Source organism: Symphalangus syndactylus, chromosome X (assembly GCF_028878055.3).
Source record: "Symphalangus syndactylus isolate Jambi chromosome X, NHGRI_mSymSyn1-v2.1_pri, whole genome shotgun sequence".
Taxonomy (NCBI): domain Eukaryota; kingdom Metazoa; phylum Chordata; class Mammalia; order Primates; family Hylobatidae; genus Symphalangus; species Symphalangus syndactylus.
In genome coordinates, this window is record NC_072447.2 from 20,040,733 (window position 1) to 20,063,436 (window position 22,704).

General features: G+C 37.3%; 1 protein-coding gene across 6 annotated transcripts in view; it reads right to left on the reverse strand.

Moving 5' to 3' along the window:
* Nucleotides 1–22,704, reverse strand: part of LOC129475227 (neuroligin-4, X-linked) — a 342,496-nt gene that overhangs the window by 83,991 nt on the left and 235,801 nt on the right. The window lies entirely within an intron of this gene.

Sequence of the window (22,704 nt, forward strand, 5' to 3'; positions counted from 1 at the left end):
TAAAAATACAAAAAAATTAGCTGGGTGTGGTGGAGGGAACCTGTAGTCCTGGCTACTCGGGAGGCTGAGGCAGGAGAATGGCATGAACCCGGGAGGTGGAGCTAGCAGTGAGCCGAGATCGTGCCACTGCACTCCAGCCTGGGCGACAGAGCTAGAATCCGTCTCAAAAAAAAAAAAAAAGGGTGTGTGAAGGATGTTTCACTGCACTAGGGTTTATGGTAGCAAGTATTTGGAAACAATCTTCATGTCCAACCATGGCAGTCCAATCAATGAATTATAGTAGGTCCATATATGGGCCTGTGACAGAGGCTTCCTGAAGAATGAGGTGGATGTCTATGTGTCAAAATAGGACAACCTCAAAGTTATGTTATTAAGTGGAAAAAGCAAGATGTAAAGAATGCTCTGTTGCACTGGCATTTCCATGGCTGTTTAGTCACAAATGTCTCTGGAAGGATTCTCAAGCCACAACAAAGAAAGGTGGTCGCTGAAACAACTGAATGAAGGGGTGGGGAATGGCATGGTCAAATGGTGTCCCTGTATGCCTTTTGTTATGTTGGATTTTTTAAACCACATGCACAATTAACTTTCAAAACAAACAAAAACAAACGCTTCACCAAAATGAAACATCATTCAGTACTAGATATTCGAAGCACATTTGTAGATGTAAACTTGAGAAATAGCACATTGAAGAAAAACAAGATGGAGTTTCATCCACAGTCATGGAGTTAGAGGACTGAGGAGACACTGCAGTTGGGGAGGCTCAAGGGAAAGGAAGAGAAAACTCTAAACCATGAATTTAAAGAGGAAACACAAACAGGAGTGTTCCCTTTCCCAAAAGCATATTGACTGACATAATGAAAACTTTAACATTCTTCTGCAGAATAGAATGGATCAAGCATTTAAAAGATTAAGTGGAGGGCATGCCAATTCAAATTTGCCAGAGGAGAAAAGGAAGAGGGCGTGAAACAGATCACAAATGAATCAAAATCCCTTCAAATAAAACATAGACAATAGTAGTCCTCCGTTACCCACGGGGGACACATACCAAGAACTGTAGTGGTTACCTGAAAACACAGATAGTACTGAACCTTGTATGTGCTATGCATTTTCTTATACATAGATGCCTATGATAAAGCTTAATTTATCAATTAGGCACAGGAAATAGCTAATAATACAATAGAAGAATTATAACAATATGCCAGCATCACTACTCTTGCACTTTGGGGCCACTGTTAAGTGAAATAAGGGTTACTTGAGAACAAACACTGCAGTACCATGACAGATGATCTGGTCACTGAGCAGACTACTAAGTGACTAAGGGTCAGGCAGTCTCTACAGCACGAAAATGCTGGACAGAGGGAGGATTCACCTCTTGGGCAGGACGGATTAGGAGGGAGCAGGACTGCTGGAGACTTCATCATGCTACTCACAACCAAGAGCAATGTAAAACTGATGCATTGTTTATTTCTGGAATTTTCTGCAGACCATGGTTGACCATAGATAATTGAAACTGCAGAAAGTATAACTGAGGACAAACGAGTAGTATTAATGAATTCTATCATCTTTTGTAGAATTGAAGCTATGCACTTGTTTAGGAAGTCATCATGTAGACCAACCTGGCCAACATGGTAAAACCCTGTCTCTACTAAAAGTACAAAAATTAGCTGGGCGTGGTGGCATGTACCTGTAATCCTAGCACTTTGGGAGGCAGAGGCAGGTGGATCACTTGAGTTTAGGAGTTTAAGAGCAGGCTGGCCAACTTGGTGAAACCCCATCTCTACTAAAAACACAAAAAAATTAGCCAGGCATAGTGGTGGGTGCCTGTAATCCCAGCTACTCAGGAGGCTGAGGCAGGAGAATTGCTTGAACCCGGGAGATGGAGGTTGCAGTGAGCTGAGATGGTGCCACTGCACTCCAGCCTGGGCGACAAAGCAAGACTCCATTTCAAACAAACAAACAAAAAAAAGCAGTTTAAAAAATAAGCACTTTGTATTAATATATTAGAAATCTACAGGTCTGTTTTGTACTTTTTATACTGTTGGATACTTATAATAAAAACTTTTACTAGGGTACTGAATAAACCTAGTCTTATTAGAAAATTAAAAAAATAAAATAAAAAAATAAATTGCTTGACAAGAGATAATGTTGGTTATATGTCAAAAAGAAAAAGCCTGATATTTTCTATACCTTGGCTGAGTCTTCAATTTAATTTTTTCAATATTAAGATGAGACACCAAAGGAGAAAGAGGAGTCTCCTAGCTGAAGGCTCCGTCTCTCTCTCCTTCTCGACCTTCCCCACCTTTTCCTTTTGCCACCAATTCACAAAGCAGATTCCAGTCTCCATACTGAGCCTACAACTGAAATGTTTCTTTTGGGAAAATATCTTGGCAAAAGAAAGGACTGGCAGTTAAACTCCAGTCAACACAAAGCAGCATCTATTAATAATCATCTGATTTCAAAGTATGAGCATCTTCTGTTTTAGCTATCTTCTCTGACTTTAATAATCACAATATTTTCAACAAACACACATTCTAATTTTTTTGGATGTTCCTTGTTTAAATTGCAAATGCATGCAACTACCTTTTGGCAAAGGGAAATGGACTATGTTCTTCCTAGTGAACAAAGGTCACCAAATCAGACTAGAAGACTGAAATTTCCAGAAGGCTAGGGAAGGGAATCTTCCAGCACAATGAATAAACAGAAGAAAAATACAGAAAGGTTATGGCTCTTGCTTCTAAAGATCATGCTTCTCATTCTGTGAAAATATATGTCAGAGAAACCTCATTCAGTGACTAATGAAACTTCTTGCTGCAAATATCCCTCTCTCCTGCTGTGAAATCACTTAAATCATTTTTCAAGTGGGAGTAATCTGCTCTGAAGACTCTTACCCTTTTGTTAATGTGTCTTTCTGCTCTAGTGTTGGTCTCAAAAATGAAAATAAATGCACCCCTTTTACAGCTGATAGGCATATCTTCTATCCCTTGAAAGTTGAACAGAGCACCTCCAATCTCAACACACTATGTTTTTCGAGATTTGTACATTAGTGTTTACACTACGGTTAAGCCTCCGTTATCTGTTCAGAAAGATGTTTTTAAAAATAGTAGAATCTGTCCATGCCCCTTGACCAGCAGTTTACAGAGACAAGCCCTATGGCAGAATGTTCACATCGTGCGTACTTCTCATGATGATAATTGAGATGACCAACTCGTGCCACTTCTCCCACTTGCTCGTGGTATTAACTAAATACAAATGCAGCAAATTATATATATTATATATATACAATACACATGAGTAAATATTAGATGTCATATAGTATACTATATATAGTATACTATACTGACAATATCTATGATACAGTATACTATATATACTATATTGTATACAATTTAGTATACTATATGTGCTATATATACTATATTGTATACAATTTAGTATACTACGTGCTATATATATATATAACAGTATTTTAAATATTTATTTTATTTAAATAGGCTTTCTTTACATTTTCATAGTTCACATTCTGTAATTTTTAGTAATAGTGATACTGAGTATATCATATATATACACAGGTGTAGTATACTGTATGGTAAATATATATTTTATATATAGTATACAGTACTGTATCATATATACTATATATGAATATTGTATATATAGTATATAATTGTACCAGTATGTGTCTATATACATATGTCTAATACTATATATACTATATATTTATAGTAAACTGCATCATATATATGTATGTATGCATACATTTATACTGGTACAATTCCTTCATCCGATATTTAATTTGCCTATCTTACCTCCCAGTTTGTGAATTCTCTTTACATTCCCTTAGCAATGTCTTTCATGTAGCATAAGCATTTTTTTAAGTTTTGATGTAGTCCAGTGTATTAACTGGTTCCTTTAAAAATCAAGCTTCTTGTTTTAAGTAAGAAATATTTGCCAAAATCTAAAGTCACAAAATTTTTTTTTTTTTTCCTCCTGGAAGTTTTACAATTTTAAGCTTTACATCCAAGTATTTGATTCACTTTTGGGTTATTTTTTGGTACAAACTGTGAGTTATAGATCAAGGCTTTTTGTTTACTTTTTCTTTTCTTTTACATATGGATATTTAATGTTAACAACACTATTTCTTGAGAAAAAATCATTCCTGCATAGAATTAACTTTGAATCTCTTTGGAAAATTCATTGTCCATATATGTATAGTTCTATGTGGCGTCTCGATGATATTGATCAGGTTTTACTTCTTTATGTCAATAACACCCTGTTTCAATTAATATAGCTCTATACTAAGTCTTGAGCTCAGGTAGCAGGAGCCCTCCAAGTATGTTCTACTGCTACAAAAATGTTTTGGTTATTGTAGATCCTTTGTATTTTCACTAAAATTTTAAATTTATCTTGTTAATTTACGTATTTTCTAAAAGTCTACTGTTATTTGAGATTGCAAAGAGTCTGTAGATTAATTTGTACAAAATAAATATCTTAAAAATACTGTATCTTCTCAGGAGGGTGTTGTGTTTGTGAACACAGTCTGTCTCCCCAGTTGCTTAAGCCTTCATCAGTATCCCTCAGTGACAGAGTATAGTTTTCAGTGCACAGACTTTGTCAGATTTACTACTCTATAGTTGACATATGCATCGACCAAAGTACGTTTGTGATGGATTGGAAATAAATAAATAAAAATAACAAAAGACATATCCATGACAGACCAATGGAAAGTGTCATGCTTTGAGATTCCCTTGAGAAATCTGAACATTCTGAAACTTTTCCATTTCTACAATATTTATTAACATTCTGATTATATCTTAGTTTGCTCTTCAGTTTTTCAATGGAAATTTGATAAAGTTTAATTCCCGCTTCACCGAAATACAGATATACAGAATATACAGAATTTACGATTGTGTACAAGAAATTGGTGTGTATGTTTCACGTCTACCAAATTCAAATTAATTACTAGTAAAGCTTACTAGATAATGAAATTTTATAAAAGTAGACTTGCATTAAGATCTACTCAACTAAATTTTGAAAACATTCCAGAGTCAAATATTAAAAATAATCAATATAAAAGCCTAATTTGCATTAATAGAAAATATATATTTTTGAGTACACCAAGAAATCTTAATTTTGTCTTAAAATCTACCATTATTCTTTCCTAATGTGTCTAGATTTTAAAGGTAAATTCACTGCTATAGGACTGATTGATAGATAAATAATCACAAGGGTATTATTTACTGAATAATTATAGTATACAAAGAAGTTTGCTAGGCCCATTACATACATCATGTCTTATTTGTTTCTCCCAGTAACTCTCCAAGGTAGCTAGCGTTATTGCTATGTTGTAGATTGATTGCAGACATACTAATCAACAGCTGGCACTAAATCCATCATCAATCTTTAAGTCGATGACCTTACATAACCTCATGCATATATAAACAAGAGCATTTTCATTAAAAAAATTAAATCCCTAAATTTGAAACAAAACAGTGGCTTTAGTAATTTGTATTTAAAACACTCATGTTTATTTCTAAAATGGCTTTTAATCATGCATTCAAAGATCAAACACTCTCAAAAACACCAAAATAGCCAAACATACATTTCCCAAGGAACACTCAAATATTGATTGAAAAGTGTAAAGAAACTTGGGAAAAAACAAGAGTATGACTCAGTGCTTCAGAGAGAAATGTTAATGAAAATATCTTTTCATTCACAATGCTAGCAGTAACATAAATCCTAATTAAACCCAAGTTGCATAGGCTGTGGTGTCAGGTGATGATGAACTGTCTGAAATTTCTTTGAAGTTTGAGTTGTTAGGAATGAGATTGCTGATTTAATTTATTTTAATGCCTGTGAAATAAAGTCATGATTCTCTGAACTCTGAACTGCTCTTAAGAGAATACAGTGCTAATAAAATATTTGCATTATCTTTATAAACTCATGTTCCACCTACTCATTTCTGTAATATATTAGAATAAATCAGAAGCCTACATCTAGCAGTAACAGAGTAGATTATTCAAACCAACCTTCTTATTGAAAATGGATTGTAATATGTGTGATTTTTTTAAGTCTCTTAAAAACATTTTAGTGCTAAAATCATATTTAAGATTACAGCTTCAAAACTGATTATCACAGCCTGGGCGACATGGTGAAACCTTGTCTCTACAAAAAATTTTTTAAAAAGTAGCCAGGCGTAGTGGCACACACCTGTGGTCCCAGCTACTGGGGAGGGTGAGGTGGGAGGAAGTCTTCAGCCCAGGAGTTCGAGGCTGCAGTGAACCCTGTTCGTGCCACTGCACTCCAGCCTGGGTGACACAGTAAGACCCTGTCTCAAAACAAAATACAAACAAACAAAAAACCAAACAAAAACACACTGACGACCAAATGATGATCCAGCTAGATGTCCAGCACACAAAGCAGCCTTTGCCCTAGTGCACTGTTCCAATCTGGAAGAAACTGTGGGAGTTCTTGCAGCATCACCATGTAATGGCGCAACTCTCAGACCCTAGTCACGCCTGAAAGTGTCCAATCTAATATACTTGCCTTTAACATTTTCCTACCTCCATGGGTTTCACCCTCAAGGCAAACATGAAACAAAACTAAATTCAGTCTTGCAAGTACTTGCAGTCTATCTTCATAACATCTATGAGCAATTCAGGGAAGAGCGTGGCCCCATGGATGAAAGAACCTAGAATTTCGCTATCCATGGGTTATCTGCTTTGGAGAAAGATGCCACTAATCCATTTGCAAATACAGTGGCCAATTCACAATGATTACCAAGCCCATGAAGAAAGAAACAAGAAGTCACCAGCAAGAGCCAGCAGAAATCCCAAAGGAATTAAGATGCCATGAAAATATATACATGAATTTTTTGAAGGATGTTCAAAAAGCTTGAAAACGAAAAGTTGGAAAACATCTGCAGGGAATAAGAAAGTATTAAAAATGAAAAAATAAAAATCAAATCAAACTTCTAGATCAGAGAAATAAAACAAAATGAGAAAATGAATGGGTCCACCTAAGGACAGATTAAACAAAGCTGAAGAGAAAAATGTATAAACTTGAGAAGAGGTGAGAAGAAACGATCCAGAGAGTATCGTGGAAATATGAAAAAAGCTGGGAAACTGGGTGCAGTGGCCCACACCAGTAATCCCAACTATTCAAAAGACTGGGTTAGAAGGATTGCTTGAGGCCAGGAATTAGAGAACAGCCTGGGCAACAAAGCAAGACCTAGTCTCTAAAAAAATTTTAAAATATAACATACTAGCCAGGCATAGTGGCATGTGACTATAGTCCCAGCTACTCAGGAGGCTGAGGCAGAGAATCACATGAGCCCAAGAGATGGAAGCTACAGTGAGTTATGATTGTGCCACTGGGCACAGAGCATAATCTCTCCAGCCTGGGCAACACAGGGAGCTGTAATATATAAAAAATATAAAATAGAGTTAGAAATGAGGAAAACAATATGAGAATATATAATATATGCATAATTATAATACTTAGACCATGAAGATATTAGTCAATGAGACCAAAAAGCAAAAAAGAGAAACGAAAGGGTGATTGAAAAAAATAGAAAAACAAAATGCAGACTTTAAAAGAACTAGGAAGAATGCATTCCAGAAAACATAAAATTGAGAACTTCAAAAATGTGGAAACTATAAGAAACTAAAATTAATCTTTGAAATGTGATGAAAATACATATCCAACTGAAAGATTTGATGCATTGGTTTAACCATGCATTAGATACAGTAGAAAAGAGAATTAATGAAATAGATTATAGGTCTTGAGAAAAGTAATCCAGAATGAAGCTTGAAAGTAAAATTTAATAAAAAATACAAAAAAAAAAAAAAAAAGACTAAAAAAGGAGCCAGAGGGAGAAAATCTAAATTATGTGCAAGCAGAGTGAAAACAAGAGAAACAGCACCAAAACTTGAAGAGGTAATGACTATTTTCAGAATGGAAGAAACCACCATTGATAATTTCAAGGTCGTCAAGGAATTCCAATCAGATTAATAAACCCCTAATGGTATCACAGTGAAATGGCAGAAACTCAAAGAAAAACTATCTTAAAGGTATCAGGGGGATATAGAGAAACTATGTGTAGAAAATATATTATTTTTAAAAGAGTAACACTTAAACTGACACCTAAATTCTCCATACCAATAATGGGATCCAGAGAATAGGAGAATGATTTCTTAGATGGCTGAAAGAAGTAACTGCAAATTAAAATTCAATGAGAATATTGTTCAAGAGGATGTCATAAAGACACATTTAGCCATGCAAACAGAGTTTCCAACAGCTTGTTAGCTCTGAAAATATATTTTAGATCACCCATAGATTTTTTTTAAGAGAATAATCACAGATAAAAGTAGGAGGTACAAAAAGTAATGAAACATAAGTAAAATAGTGTAATTGTCAGAAAATCAAAATTAATATTGAAATAATAAGATAAGCAATCATATCTGAAAAAGATTCCTAAAAAACACAAAACATTGAAAGGTACTAACAGCAAGTAAGTTAGGTCATAAACATGGAGCTAAAATACACTGACTACTGAGTATTTTCAGAGAAGTGGAAAATGTATTAATTAAAATTAGTGATTATATTAAGGATCCGTGTTGTAATTTCTAGGGTTATTTACTAAAACTAGTACAGTCTTTTAACATCTAGTATAGAGGGAGAAGTGGGAGTGAAGGAAATGGAATAATGTTATTTGTCTTTTATTTCTTTATTTTCTGAGACAGGATCTTGTTCTGTCATCCAGGTTGCAGTGCAGTGGTGCCATCATAGCTCACTGCAGCCTTGAACTCATGGGATCAAACTCTCCTGTCAACCCTTATCTCTGGAGTACCTAGGACTACAAGTGCACACCACCACACCTGGCTAATTTTTTTTTTTTTTTAATGTTTCATAGAGACGAGGTCTTGCTATGTTCCTCAGGCTGGTCTTGAACTCCTGGAGGATTCTAAAGTGATCCTCCTGCCTTGGTCTCCCAAAGTGCTGAGATTACAGGTGTGAGCCACTGTGCCTGGCCTGAATGATATTTTAAAAAGCAATTCAAGCAAGATATAGAAGTGGGATATTTATAGCACAATTTAGGATAGGAAACTTAAACACAAATATATCAAAAATAAAAGTAAGTATCAGTGGATCTGCGGTTGAAAATCAAAGATTATGAGACCCAAATAGATGCTACGTAGAAAAGACTCAAAACCTGAGTCAACAGAAAGGCCTGAAGTAAACACATGGGAACTACACACAATTGGATTACTAACAAAACAAAGGTAATGTTAATGTCAAACTAAACAGACATTAAGGCATGAAGCACCACAAACTTACAGAGGATCACTTTATAATGAGAAGAACCTTAATTTGCCACAATGCAATAAAAATTCTAGACTGTATCCACTAAAATTCATAAGCATATAAAATGCACAAAACTAAATTTTGGAAAAATATAGGAAAAGATTTTAAAACATCCATAAACGTCGTGGGAAAATTTAATAGACCTATTTTAGTTACTGAAAGAATATGTAAAGTACCACCTGGAAAACTATATAGAGTACGTGAACAACATAATTCTACACTTCGAGATATTAGACATATAGCACATTGCACCAACCATCGCAAAATAAACACTTTTTTCAGGGATGCAATGCATATTGGCAAGAAATAAACAAAGTATAAAAATATAAATAACCGGCCGGGTGCGGTGGCTCACGCCTGTAATCTTAGCACTTTGGGAGGCCAAGGTGGGCAGATCATAAGGTCAGGAGATCGAGACCATCCTGGCTAACACGGTGAAACCCCGTCTCTACTAAAAATACAAAAATTAGCCAGGCGTGGTGGCGGGCACCTGTAGTCCCAGCTACTTGGGAGGCTGAGGCAGGAGAATGGTGTGAACCCAGCAGGCGGAGGTTGCAGTGAGCTGAGATCACGCCACCGCACTCCAGCCTGGGCGACAGAGCAAGACTCCATCTCAAAAAAAAAAAAAAAAAAAAAAAAAAAAAAATATATATATATATATATATATATATACACATATATATATATATATACACACACACATATGTATCTAGAAAAAACACATCTATTTGGAAAATAAATAATGGTCTGTAAAAAATTCATGAGTGAAAGAAAAATTAATAATAAAAATTACAAAACAGTTTATCTGAACAACAGCAAAAGTATCATTCACCTGATTTGTGGAATGTAGCTAATTCAGTACCTGAGAAAAATTTACAGGTATATATTAACATATTACAAAAGAAAGATAGTTGAAAATTAATAAAATCAGCATTTCAAGAAGATAGTAAAACAGCAGCAAGATTTATCAGAATAAGCCCTTTAACACTTATAATTTCCAATTAGTTGCTTGAGCCCAGAAGTTTGAGGCTGCAGTGAGCTATGATTGTGCCGCTGCACTCCAGCCTGGGTGACAGAACGAAAGCCCGTCTCAAAAAAATTTTAAAAAGAAGACATTAAATTAGCTGCCAAACTCATGCCACAAAGAAAACTATGCAGAAAGGGTTGCATTTCTTATTTCAGGAAGATATTAAGGAAAATATAGCCTCAATCTTAAACTCTTCAAGTGAGTATTAAAAAAAAAAAGACATATCCTTCAATTTTATTGTATGATAGTGTAACTTCTGCCCCATATTCAACAAGGAACAGGATTAAGGAAGTGGCCAACAAAGTCACCTAGGGACTATTTTCAGAAATGTGTGAAAAGCATACAAATACATAATTATCAAATTAGGCTTACCCCAACACACCAAGTGGAATTAATATTAAAATATATGAATAAATTTTATATTATGGTATATTTTCATATATATATAAAACAAAGAAAGTCAATATAGTGACATTAAAGAGAAAAAAATAATAAACTCACTACATCCAGCAAAAAAATAATAAAATGCAATTCCCTTCCATTCACAGCTTTAAAAATATTTTATCAAACAAAAAATCAAAGGGAATTTTCATAATCTGATAAAAATTCACAACTGAAAGCCAGTAGAATTGAAGATCTCATTTTAATGGGTTAGGGTGTTCAAAACCTTGTCTTTAAAGTCAAAAGTACATAAAGAGATGCTCAAGCCTTTGTTCTATTTGGCATTGTACTTGAAGGCTTACAGAAAGCTGTTAAGGAGAGAAAAATAAACACATCTAAAAATTGTAAAGGAAGCAGCGAAATTGTTTTTACTCACAGTTGATAGGAGTGTGCTCTAGGAAATCCCGAAGAATACAAGAGTTTAACAAGTCTCAAAATTAATATTCAACAAGTAAGTAATGGCATTTTCCATTTTAGCAATAACAGAAAATGAACATTTTAAGAAGACGAACATTACCAAAGCTGTGAAACCATCTTTTCTTACAAATAAATTAAACAAAATGTGTAAAATACCTCTATTCAGAACACTATAGAATACGACAGAGAAAACAATCTAAAATATTTAAATGTGTATAAGGATGTACATTTCCACGAACATGTCTGTTCAATGTTTAAAGATGTCCAATCAGCCCAAACTAACTTAGAGATTAATTACATTCTTAATTAAAAATCAGATGCTTGTTTGTTTTCCAAGTTGGCGATTCTAAAATTTACACAAAATCAACACGCCAAAAGTAACCAAGAGTCTCTTGCAAAAGAACAAGGAAAGAAGACGTGCTATACTACATATTGAGGATTATTATAAAATCATGATGATAAAAACGTGATTATTGGCACAGAGGTAGATAAAGAGATCACTTGAACTTTAGTGACATGGATTAAACTGTTTAAAATAAATTGTATTGTGATATTCTAAGGAAAAATAAACTAGACCTCTTACAGAATGCAATAAATACACTCCCTGTGTGTTTTCAATATGAAAGATAAAATATTAAGCTTTTTGCAGATAAAATAAAAGGAAATCCTCATATCTCTTGGTAGGAAAAGATATCCTAAACAAAAATTCCAAAGCACTAATCTGAAAGAAAATATTGTAAAGTCTATAAACTAACATTAAGAACTTTAGCTTATTTAAATAAATCATTAAAAACATGGAAGGAAAATCAGAAGATATTTGCAACACATATAATCAGTGAAGCACTCTAATCGAAATATAGTAATAAGAAGACACACAACCCAGTAGAAAAGCAGATCAAAAACAGACGCTTCACCAAACAGGCCATATGAATGGCCAAGAGATATATGGAAATGTCTCAACCTCAGAGTAAACACAGTGAACACACAATGGGTTTCCATGTACACACGCTAGATCAGAAAAAGAAAATAGAACTTTTATACTGCCACATGTTGAAGACTGCACACTCCTGGTGAAAACAGGCATTTCTGTACTGTAAAACAGTTCATCCTTATATAAACTACACAGTTGAAGATTTGAACCAGCAATTCCTTAATAGTATATGTCTCAGAAAACCAATGCTTGTGAGAAAGGAGCACGCCTGAAAAAGAATGTTAATAACACAAATTTATAATAACCTCAAACTCAAAATAATAACCATATCTATTAGGAACAAAATGGACATATGGACTGTGGTATGTTCAGACTTTAGAACACTATACAACAATTAAAATGAGTGGAATGGATGTATACACAGCAACACATATGAAATTTACAAAACAGTATTATGCATGAAAAAAACACATCAGAAAGTAATATAAAGTTGCATTCATTTAGAGTCTCCAAACAAGCAAAATTTAATTATGTGATTCAGGGGTGCCTTTATCATTGGGAAAATATAAAGAAAAGCATGGAAATGAGTAGTAAAAGGGAATAATGGTTATCACGGAGGAGGATAAGGAGATAGAATGGGAAAAGAGCATGTACTGCTTTGAAGATGGAAACTATATTTCTTCACATGGGTGTTGGTTATAGAAACACTTGCCTTAAGCTTTCACATTGCAGGGAGCATTGATAATATAACAGAACACACAGAACTTTGGTTTCTGTGTGTTATACTTCAAATGGATTATTTTTTTTAAATCAGTGTAAATCTAAGTTCAGCATAAATGCTGACCAGTTAACCTCATGCATCTATTGTATTGTTTCATATGGCCCTATTATTTGTGGTTTCTGATGGTTGTCTTTATATTGTCTATCTTGAAAATACCATTAGAAACCATGAACACATCACCAGAGAGTGATTCATGCTAATGAGAAAAACATGCTACGGAATTTCTGTTTTCCACTTCCTGTTAATTTAAAAGGTATTGAGGCTGGGCACAGTGGCTCACGCCTGTTCTCCCAGCACTCTGGGAGGCTGAGGTGGGAGGATTGCTTCAGGCCAGGAGTTTGAGACCCACCTGGGCAACATAGCAAGACTCTGTCTCAGTGAATTTATTTTAAAAAATTAGCTTGGTATGGTGGTGCCCAGTTGTAGTCCTAGTTACTCAGGAGGCTAAGGCAGGAGGATCACTTGAGCCCAGTAGTTGGAGGCTGCGGTGAGCCATGGTCACAACACTGCACTCCAGCCTGCAATAGAGTTACACCCTGTCTACTTTTTTAAAAAGGAGGGGTATTGCAAAAGCCTCATCCAATCTCCCAGCCCCTTCTGCGACTTCTCAATGGACACACTTCCGTACAGTAGCAGCAGCTGATGAATAGTAGTGAATTCACTTATTCCTAGAAGTGAAACTCCAATAGGAACTGAGCCATCGATCCGTCCATCACAGGCCCATCCTCAGGTCTATAGCATTGTCTGAGGCTTAACACTACAGTTATTCTTCCTGATTGCACATTGGCGTGTGCAATAATTTATTAGGACCCTCTAAGTGTCTACGCCAATTGCTACTGTACTGCAATTTACCTATTTATCTAGCCACATGAAATATTCAGTTAGTTGTATGGAAACCACATTATAAAACCTTTAATTATTCAAAGACATTGGCGGGGGGGAATGTTCTAATTCAATAGAAACCAGATTACCTAGAATTTAACATGAAGCAAGTACCTTCATTGGTTATTAGGGAAGGCAGAACTGGCAAAAAATGACACGGGAGGTACATGGGAAAGTTAGAAAACATTCCACTAAACAGACTTTAAAAGGTGAGACTACATGATGAGCATTCTAAAAACACATAGAAGAGAACACCTGGCTGCACAGGAATGACGTCCTTCATGGAAAGTCCATTTGGAAAGGCATATGCCTGGCATTTAGCTCAATGCATTTTTATTTTCTTTTCAATGTGCCTTAAGGTTTAGTTGAGGCTGGGCACATTGGCTCCCGCCTGTAATCCCAGCACTTTGGGAGGCCAAGGCAGGCAGAACACTTGAGGCCAAGAGTTCGAGACCAGCCTGGCCAACATGGTGAAACTCCATCCCTACTAAAAAAATACAAAAATCAGCTGGGCGTGGTGGCACGTGTCTGTATTTCCGGCTACTCGGGAGGCTGAGGCAGGAGAATCACTTGAACCTGTGAGGTGGAGGTTGCAGTGAGCCGTGATCATGCTACTGCACTCCAGCTTGGGCGACAGAGCGAGACTCTGTCTCAAAAAAAGAGAGTTAGTTGAAACAAGCTCACCTTTATTTATAGCTGTTCCTTGTCTTTGAATTAAAATTGTGTTATACAATGTGGTCACTGACCTTACTCAACAGAACCCTGGCTGTGTCCAAATATAAATGCCTCCTTAAGGATTAAGACTTGCCTCAGCAAGATATTAAAAATAAATTACTATGGGCTCTGAAACATTTTAAAGTGAGGAGAAATAAAGAAATTTCCAGCAGTCTTACCTTATTGCAATTAGTGTACTGCCTCTGAAGTGACTAATTTGAATATAATAAAGCTCATTTTGGGTATATGATTTCTGATATTCTTGCTAAATTATATCAGCCTAATTACATAACAGTCAGCACCCATATACCTTTATCATTTCACTAGTTTTACTTCTTAAAGTGAAGTTGCTCAGAACACTGCTAGGTTAATTTCGATTTTCGTATGTAAGAATACGCATTGCTAAACTTGTGCTATTGCAACTTCCATCTTAATTTTCTAAAGTCCATTGTGAAGTCTTTTAATATATGAGATATATAAGATATGGTTTTTAATAACGCTTTTAAAAATTTCCTATTAGGTTACAACTTGTATATTTTTCATATCTATTTAGTTTCTCCTCTCAAAACTGGAGTAGTTCCTCCTTACCAGGGGCGGTGGGGGATGCTTTCCAAGACCCCCATTGGATGCCTCAAGCTGTGGACAGTACCAAACTCTATATATGCAATGTTTTTTCCTATACCTGCATGCCCATGATAACGTTTATTTTATAAATTAGGCACAGTAAGAGATTAACAACAATTAAAATAAAATACGACTGTAACAATGTATACTCTAATAAAATGTTACGTGAATGTGATGTCTCTTTCTCTCTCTCTCAAAATATCACTGTACTGTACTAACCTAACCATGGGTAATGGAAATCACAGATAACGGGGGTTGGCTGGGGGGACTACATATCTCTATCTCTATTTTCCTCTCTCTCTCTCTGCCATATCTAAATCCACCCAAACAACAAGCGGTGAAGACAAAATATCAGTGGGCAATAAGATGCCTTCAAGAATTTTCTGAATACTAAAAGCAACTGAAAAACATTATAACTGACATAATTATGTTAAAAAGACCAAGAAAGAAAGAAAACGTCAAGGCACTAGATACAGAAGCTCAAGCCGGTCAGAAAGAACAGAAGGATTACAAGAGTAAATGAGAACAGAATCATGTGCTACAGAAAAAGTACGAGCTTGCAGAGATTAGCAACCAGGTTAGCTGCACAGAGACACTCTGGGTGGAAGGCTGCAGGATGCCTTTTAGAGAAACCCATGGCTCTCTGCAAAAGCAAAGACCTGCATATCACAAATGCTGGTAGTTTATACTAATAATGAGGTATGTATGAAGAAAGACAAGCAGAAGAATTATATATAACAACAATACAAGAATACACAGCAGCCGAAATATTCATTTTTTCCTTTTTCATGCATTCACTATTTCACCCATTTATTCCTTTATTCAACTAATATTTTTTTGAGTCCCTACTACATTCCAAATACTGATTTAGACAGTGGGGATAAAGACAGGCTACAAAGTGATCAAGTTGGATTAAACAGACTAAGGGCAAATATACAGTATGCTAAGTATGACAGGTGGAGGGGAAGGAGGAGAGGGTTGAGGGACCCTCTAGTCAGAAAAGTACCTGATACTGGATGCATGAGAAATAGGCACACCTCTAGCCAGGTAATGCGGCCCCACAGATACTCAGCTTGCAGAGTGTATCTAGGGCTAAATTTCAGCCTCCATTAGTCCCTTAGCCTTCAGCCTTGCACCACGCAAGCTGTACAATAATACCAGCACATGCGTGTGTGCATGCACACCTTTTATTATTTTGAATTGCAAGAAATGCAACCTTATTTGGATTGCAGAATGGTTTCCCTATCCCTGAAACAACAAGTCTAAGATGGCTTGCAACAAGGACACATGCACAATAGGGCATTTCTGACATCAGAAGACATGGCCTAGCATTTGGGGGTGAAATATGTGGCCACCTTCTCCCTGTGAGATTCAAATGTTTGAAGGTGGCATTGAGATTCTAGGGTAGAAAAAGCAAGAAAAAATGAAAATATTTCCTTTCCTTTTTTTTTTTTTTTCCAAAGGAACAATATCTAATGAGACATTGTTCTTCTTAGGGGATTCCTCCTCTCCCTTCCCCCCATAGCATAATCAATGAAAACATAGGAGAAACCTCCTTGTCTAAGCCCAGAGAAGTGAGAGGACAGTGGAGAATTTTCTTTCCACCTCTAATTCCAGAAATTCTTATTTCTGAAAGGGGATGCTGACTTGCAACCCCATGGTGCCCGCAGGTGCAGCTGACAACGATGCTTGCAGTTTCCATGAGCCAGTGTGTTTTCTGCTGAGTGAGATGGAAATACAATAGGTGAGGGCTTGACATTCTCTTGCCTAGAAAATCCATAAGGAAATAAGGCCCCTTTCTCAGCATGCAGTGTTCAGAGGAAGACATGAAGATTATATCCATCAGTGCTAGTAACAGTAAACAAGTGTGAATGATGCCAACACTTGATTTAAACACCACATAGGCAGGGGACATCTATTGTGGGCTGGTAACACCAATGAGTTATAATTGAAATCAGCAGCAAAGACAAGATAATTGCATATCCAATCTGAAGACAGACTTCTTCCTGTTTGTTTTATTTTACCTTCACTTTAATTTCCTTATTGTGTCACAATCTAATTCCATTTAATGAAGGGGAAAAAGGGAAGGAAAAGAAAAATTTAATACATTTCTACAAGTAGGATTATTTGACAACAGATGGGCTGCCTCCTGACAGAAGGAGTTTTGTGTGTGAAGAATTCTAATTTAGGCCTTTTCCTGCCATGTTAGTTTCATGCTAAAAGTTTCAAAGCTAAAAACCAAGTCATATTGACAGAATAACACTTCTGGAGTGTTTACTCTTGGTAAGGCGCCCCTCTTAACTCCATTTATACCTATAATTTTACTATCTTTAGAGTTGGACCTAATGAGGAATAAAGACAAACAAACAACAGGTTTAGACACAAAGAGAGATTACATAACTTGTCTAGGATCACAGACAGATCTAGACGTGCCCAAAGTGGGACTTGTACAATGTCTTACTCCATTTGCATTGCTATAACGGAATACCTGAAGCTGAGCAATTTATAAAGAAAAGACGGTCCAGCCATGGTGACTCACATCTGTAATTCTAGCACTTTAGGAGGCTGAAGCAGGAGGACCGCTTGAGCTCAGGAGTTTGAGACCAGCCTGGGAAACTCAGCAAGACTCTGTCCCTACAATTTTTTTAGTTAACTGGGCATGGAGGAATGCACCTGTAGTCCTAGCTACTCGGGAGGTTGAGGTGGGAAGGTGGCTTGAGCCTAGGACTTTGAGGCTGCAGTGAGCTATGATTGTACCACTGTACTCCAGTCTAACAGAGCAAGACCTTCTCTCTAATTAGAAAAATAAAAAAGAAAAGAAAAGAGGTTTATTTGGCTCCCAGTTCTTCAGGGTGTACAAGAAGCATGGTACCAGCATCTGCTTCTGGTGAGGCCTCAGGGAGCTTCCACTCATGGTGGAAGGGGAAGGGGAGCTGCTGTGTGCGCAGATCATATGGTGAGAGAGGAAGCAAGAGAGAGAGGAGAGGAAGGTGCCAGGCTCTTTTTAACAACCTGATCTCCTGAGAAATAACAGAGCAAGAACTCATGTATCACCTGGAAGACTGCACCAAGTCATTCATGAGGGATCCGGCCAATGACCCAAACGCCTCCCACCAAGTCCCATCTCCAACACTGGGGATCAGTTTTCAACGTGAGATTTGGAGAAGACAAATATCCAAACTGTATCATACCCTGTGAGTATGTCTTCAAAGCCTCTGCTTGTCTTCAAAGCTGCTTTCAGACAGCACCTTAGGGAGCACCAATAAGTATCCCCATATTCTAAACCAAGGTTTTTCAACCTTAATACTAGTGGCATTATGAATGGGATAATTCTTTGTTCTCGTGGGCTGACCTCTGCATTGCAGTATATTGAGCGGCATCTTGGACTTATATCCATTAGATGCCAGAAGCATCACCAATCTCCAGCTGCAACAACCCGAAGTATCTACATGCATAGCCAAATGTCCCTTGGAGAGGAAAACTTATACTTCATTGGGGGCTAATGGTTTAGCTAGAGGAAGCATTTTAAATATGAGTAAGAAAAAAACATTAACTTAGAGCAGGGTTTATTAATGTCAGCATCACTGACATTTGGAATCAAATCATTGTTATGGACGAGTGTCCTACGAATTGTAGGATGTTGAACAGTAACCGTGGTCTCCACCAACTAAGTGCATTAACACCCTTCAAACTCACTCTGACAACTGGAAGTGTCTCCTTATATTGCCAAGCAGGGCACAACTGCCCATGACTGAGAGCCATGGTTCTAAATCAAGAAGTGTGTCCACCAAGGCAAGGGCTAGTAATAGACTGTGGGGCTGGCCACACCATACTTGGCCCATCAGCCTTGTTCAGGCCTTATGGGGCACAGCAAAGACAGTGGTGAAGGATGAAGATGCTGGAGGGTTGACCCTGTCAGCTACGATGGTGATGGAGCCAAATGTGAACCACATAGAAAGAAGTGCTCTTTGGTCATCTAGAAAGGGACTGTGCCCTGGTCTCATCTCTAGAGAACAGGTGAGGGTCACAGAAGAGGTTCAGCTGAAGTGATGGAGGGAGGTAAGAGATTCAACCCAAGTCAAATGAACTGCAGTGGGTGGAACTTGCCACAGAAACCCTGGAAATCATATATGCCTCCAAAGTAAAGTTCAACTGTGTACAGCTGCTGCTCCCAGAAGACAGTAGCAACAGACTTTAACTCTACCACCAGCCACGCAAGAAGTTGCCTTTTCCTCTCATGGTCCCTCTCCTCTTAATGAGGAAAGACGTCAACTTCACACTCCTTTCTCACTGAATGGTTGTCCTATCTGTGGCTTTCCCAGGAAAGGAAAGTGAAAAAATTTTGTAATGGAGGAGAAATTGCAATAGACTGAACTGGATGGTTAAGATCCTTGAATGGCCAGAATTCCTACGCTTTATGCACGTTAGTCAGCCAAGGGCGAGGATAAAGAAGGCTACTGATTAGATTGAGATATAAGAATGCATTTGCTGCCTATTTGTGCTTTATTGAATCCAGCTAGTATGTACTTTACTAGAACCTCTTAGTGGGTAGACAGGAATTGGGTAACTATCTAATGAAACATTTTACACCAGGCACTTACTAAGAGTTGAGGGCTTGGATAAGGCAACTTAGGAGGTCTCTTCTTATGCTATTTTTAACTTTCTTTTCAACATAATGGTCTAAAGGAATACGCATCCCTCAAACCAGGGGCAAAATGGTGAAAATTTTGGATATATTCTGTCTTTTGCCATGAAGAACTATGCTACCAACCTACCTACTAGAGTTAGTAGCATGCAAACGATTTCATGTATCTTTCATTTCTTCTCTGAGATTCTTAGCAGAACCACAAGGACCATAACGATATCGCTTATTGGAAAGAGCCTCTTATTTCCTGGTCAAGCCCTATAGAATGCAGTGATCCCTAAGGGATTGGCAGACAATTCTTACCTGTTTGCAGGCCACAACTGTGATGCAGAAGTTTGGCAGAGGCATATTCAATATGGCAGAGGGATATGGAATTCACTATGTTTTGCAACCCTTGTGGCCTGAACATACTCATATAACTCATATAACTTGACTACCTTAATCCTAAATAAGTGCTTGAAAGTGTATTTACTTTCACTGATAAGTAGTTAGTAAATCAATGTCAAAACATATATCTTCTTTGATGTTAGTCTTGCCCAATATTTTGGACATTTTAAAATACATTTGAGAATACTTTTGGCAATATTTTTTATTTTACTTTGGTTGCTACAATCTTTGTCACAGCTCCTCTAATGAATGAGTCAATACTTTTAATAATCCCTCTCAATGTAGCTATAGTTTTGCAAGAATTTCTCCACCTCTCACTTGGTTAACTGAAGCAAATGCTTTGGTTAAGTATGCAAATCCTATTTAAGAGAAAGGAGCTTCCCATGAAGGCACTGTCTTCTTCTTCCCTTGGGGAGCTTTATGCACAAAATTGCCTCTGTGTGCGAAGAGCACAGGAACAGACGGACAGATGAGTCAGGGAGAAGCGAGGTTGATGGAAGATGTTGGTATCAAAACAGCTAGAACTTGATTTGGAGCATTTTGGTTATTTCTGACTTATTCCTGACCTATACAGCAAAACCAGCAATGAAGCCATATGACTAATGCATTTTGTAAATAGGACACTGAGTCCTGTTACAGATAGCTGGAGACATCTGACTGGGGCCAGGCAAGATGTTGACCAACATCAAGACTTGACCAGATTTTAGGAACTAGGAGCACACTGGGCTTTACCTAATGGTTCAATGTAGGCTTAAGAAACAGCTGACACATGTACTAGTGCTCAGGCACAAAGCACAGATATGAATTTTAGTAGCCATGACAGACTTCTAAGGAGTCCTTCTCAATGAGGCTCTACTTCAAAGATGCCATGTTTGAGGGGCCATCAAGGTGGTGATTCACTGATACAAGGGCAAGGGTCAGGCAGGGTTTAGAATGAAAATAAAAGTACCCTGTTCTTTTAACCAGCAAGAGAGCCTCAGAGTTCACTGACATCTGGATCCAGTGCCCATCCTCACTCTTTCTTTTCTGACATTTTGTATCCCAGCTTATCACTCAAGAGGAATTCAGTGAGCACTTACTGTATACACGTATGTATCCATAAGTGCCATTCATCAGACTATGAATAAATATGAAACCCAGAGCCCTTTGTCTTACAATTAAACTTTTTTTATAAGCCCAGAACACACATTTCTGTACAAGATGACACATGAACAGATACCTAAAAGTATCCTCAACCAAGTGAAAAATAATTAGGGCATCAAAGCCATCCAAAGATAGCTGGACGGTCACAGTCCCTGAAAGGATTCCCTGGAAAGTCAGATCCAGCTTAGTCATTCAAAGCAGCGCCTCCCCTGATGAAAAGAAGAGATCACAATGCAATCAGTCAAGCTTATCTGGGGTCCAGAGCCTTTGCAGAATCTCAGCCTGCCAGCCTGTGGCTCAGGTGTGCCCATCTAGATAAGAATCCGACTTTGATATATGTGCGATCACAACTTTCCTCTCATCCTTGCCTTTGGGGCGTTTTCTGTGCTACCAAGTTTGATTCCACTGATTTTTCTCCCTGCCCTGGTCACCTACGGACTGCAAGATAACAGAGGCACGGAGCCTCCACTTACACAGAGCAAAGCAGGCTGTGGGATAATGAACAGCCAGCCCCTTGAAGCTCTGTCAGAGGGACTCAAAGACTTTCCCATTTACCGGTGCAGTTTCTGAGGAATCTGATGCTGTGTGGGCCTGCCCACAGAAATAACAATCCTCACCCTTTTCACCCTTTTTTTTTTTTTTTGAGACAGTCTCACTCTGTCGCCCAGGCTGGAGTACAGTGGCGTGATCTTGGCTCACTGCAACCTCTGCTTCCCGAGTCCAAGAGATTCTCCTGCCTCAGCCTCCCAAGTAGCTGGGATTACAGGGATGCGCCACCATGCCCAGCTAACTTTTGTACTTTTAGTAGAGACGGGGTTTCACCATGTTGGCCAGGCCACTTGTACTCCTTCCCTCAAGTGATCCGCCGGCCTCGGCCTCCCAAAGTGCTGAGATTACAGGCATGAGCCACTTATGCCCGGTCTATCCTCATCCTTTCTTGAAAAACTGAAGTAGAAGTATGGAGAACATAGCTAATTCTTGTGTAGATAATCAATAATACCCTCTTAAATAAAAATCATATTTACAACAAAAGCACGAAAGAAAAAATTGTATGATTAGCTAATGAGGTCAGAAGTTAGTAGTTCCATTTGTTGCTCCTATATAAATCATGTGGAACTTAAAATTCCTCTATTTTTAGTTTCTGCTTTTTTGGGGGTGGGGTTGGAGGAGGTTAGATTAACAAATGCAGCCACACTGTGAAGATTATTCACATGTAATACAAATATGTATATATATCTATATATAAATTATATATAGATACAAACATATATATGAAGAGTAATTTTTGTGTTTTATACATATGTTTATAAACTCAGAGCAGTTACATATGTTATATATATTAATACCTC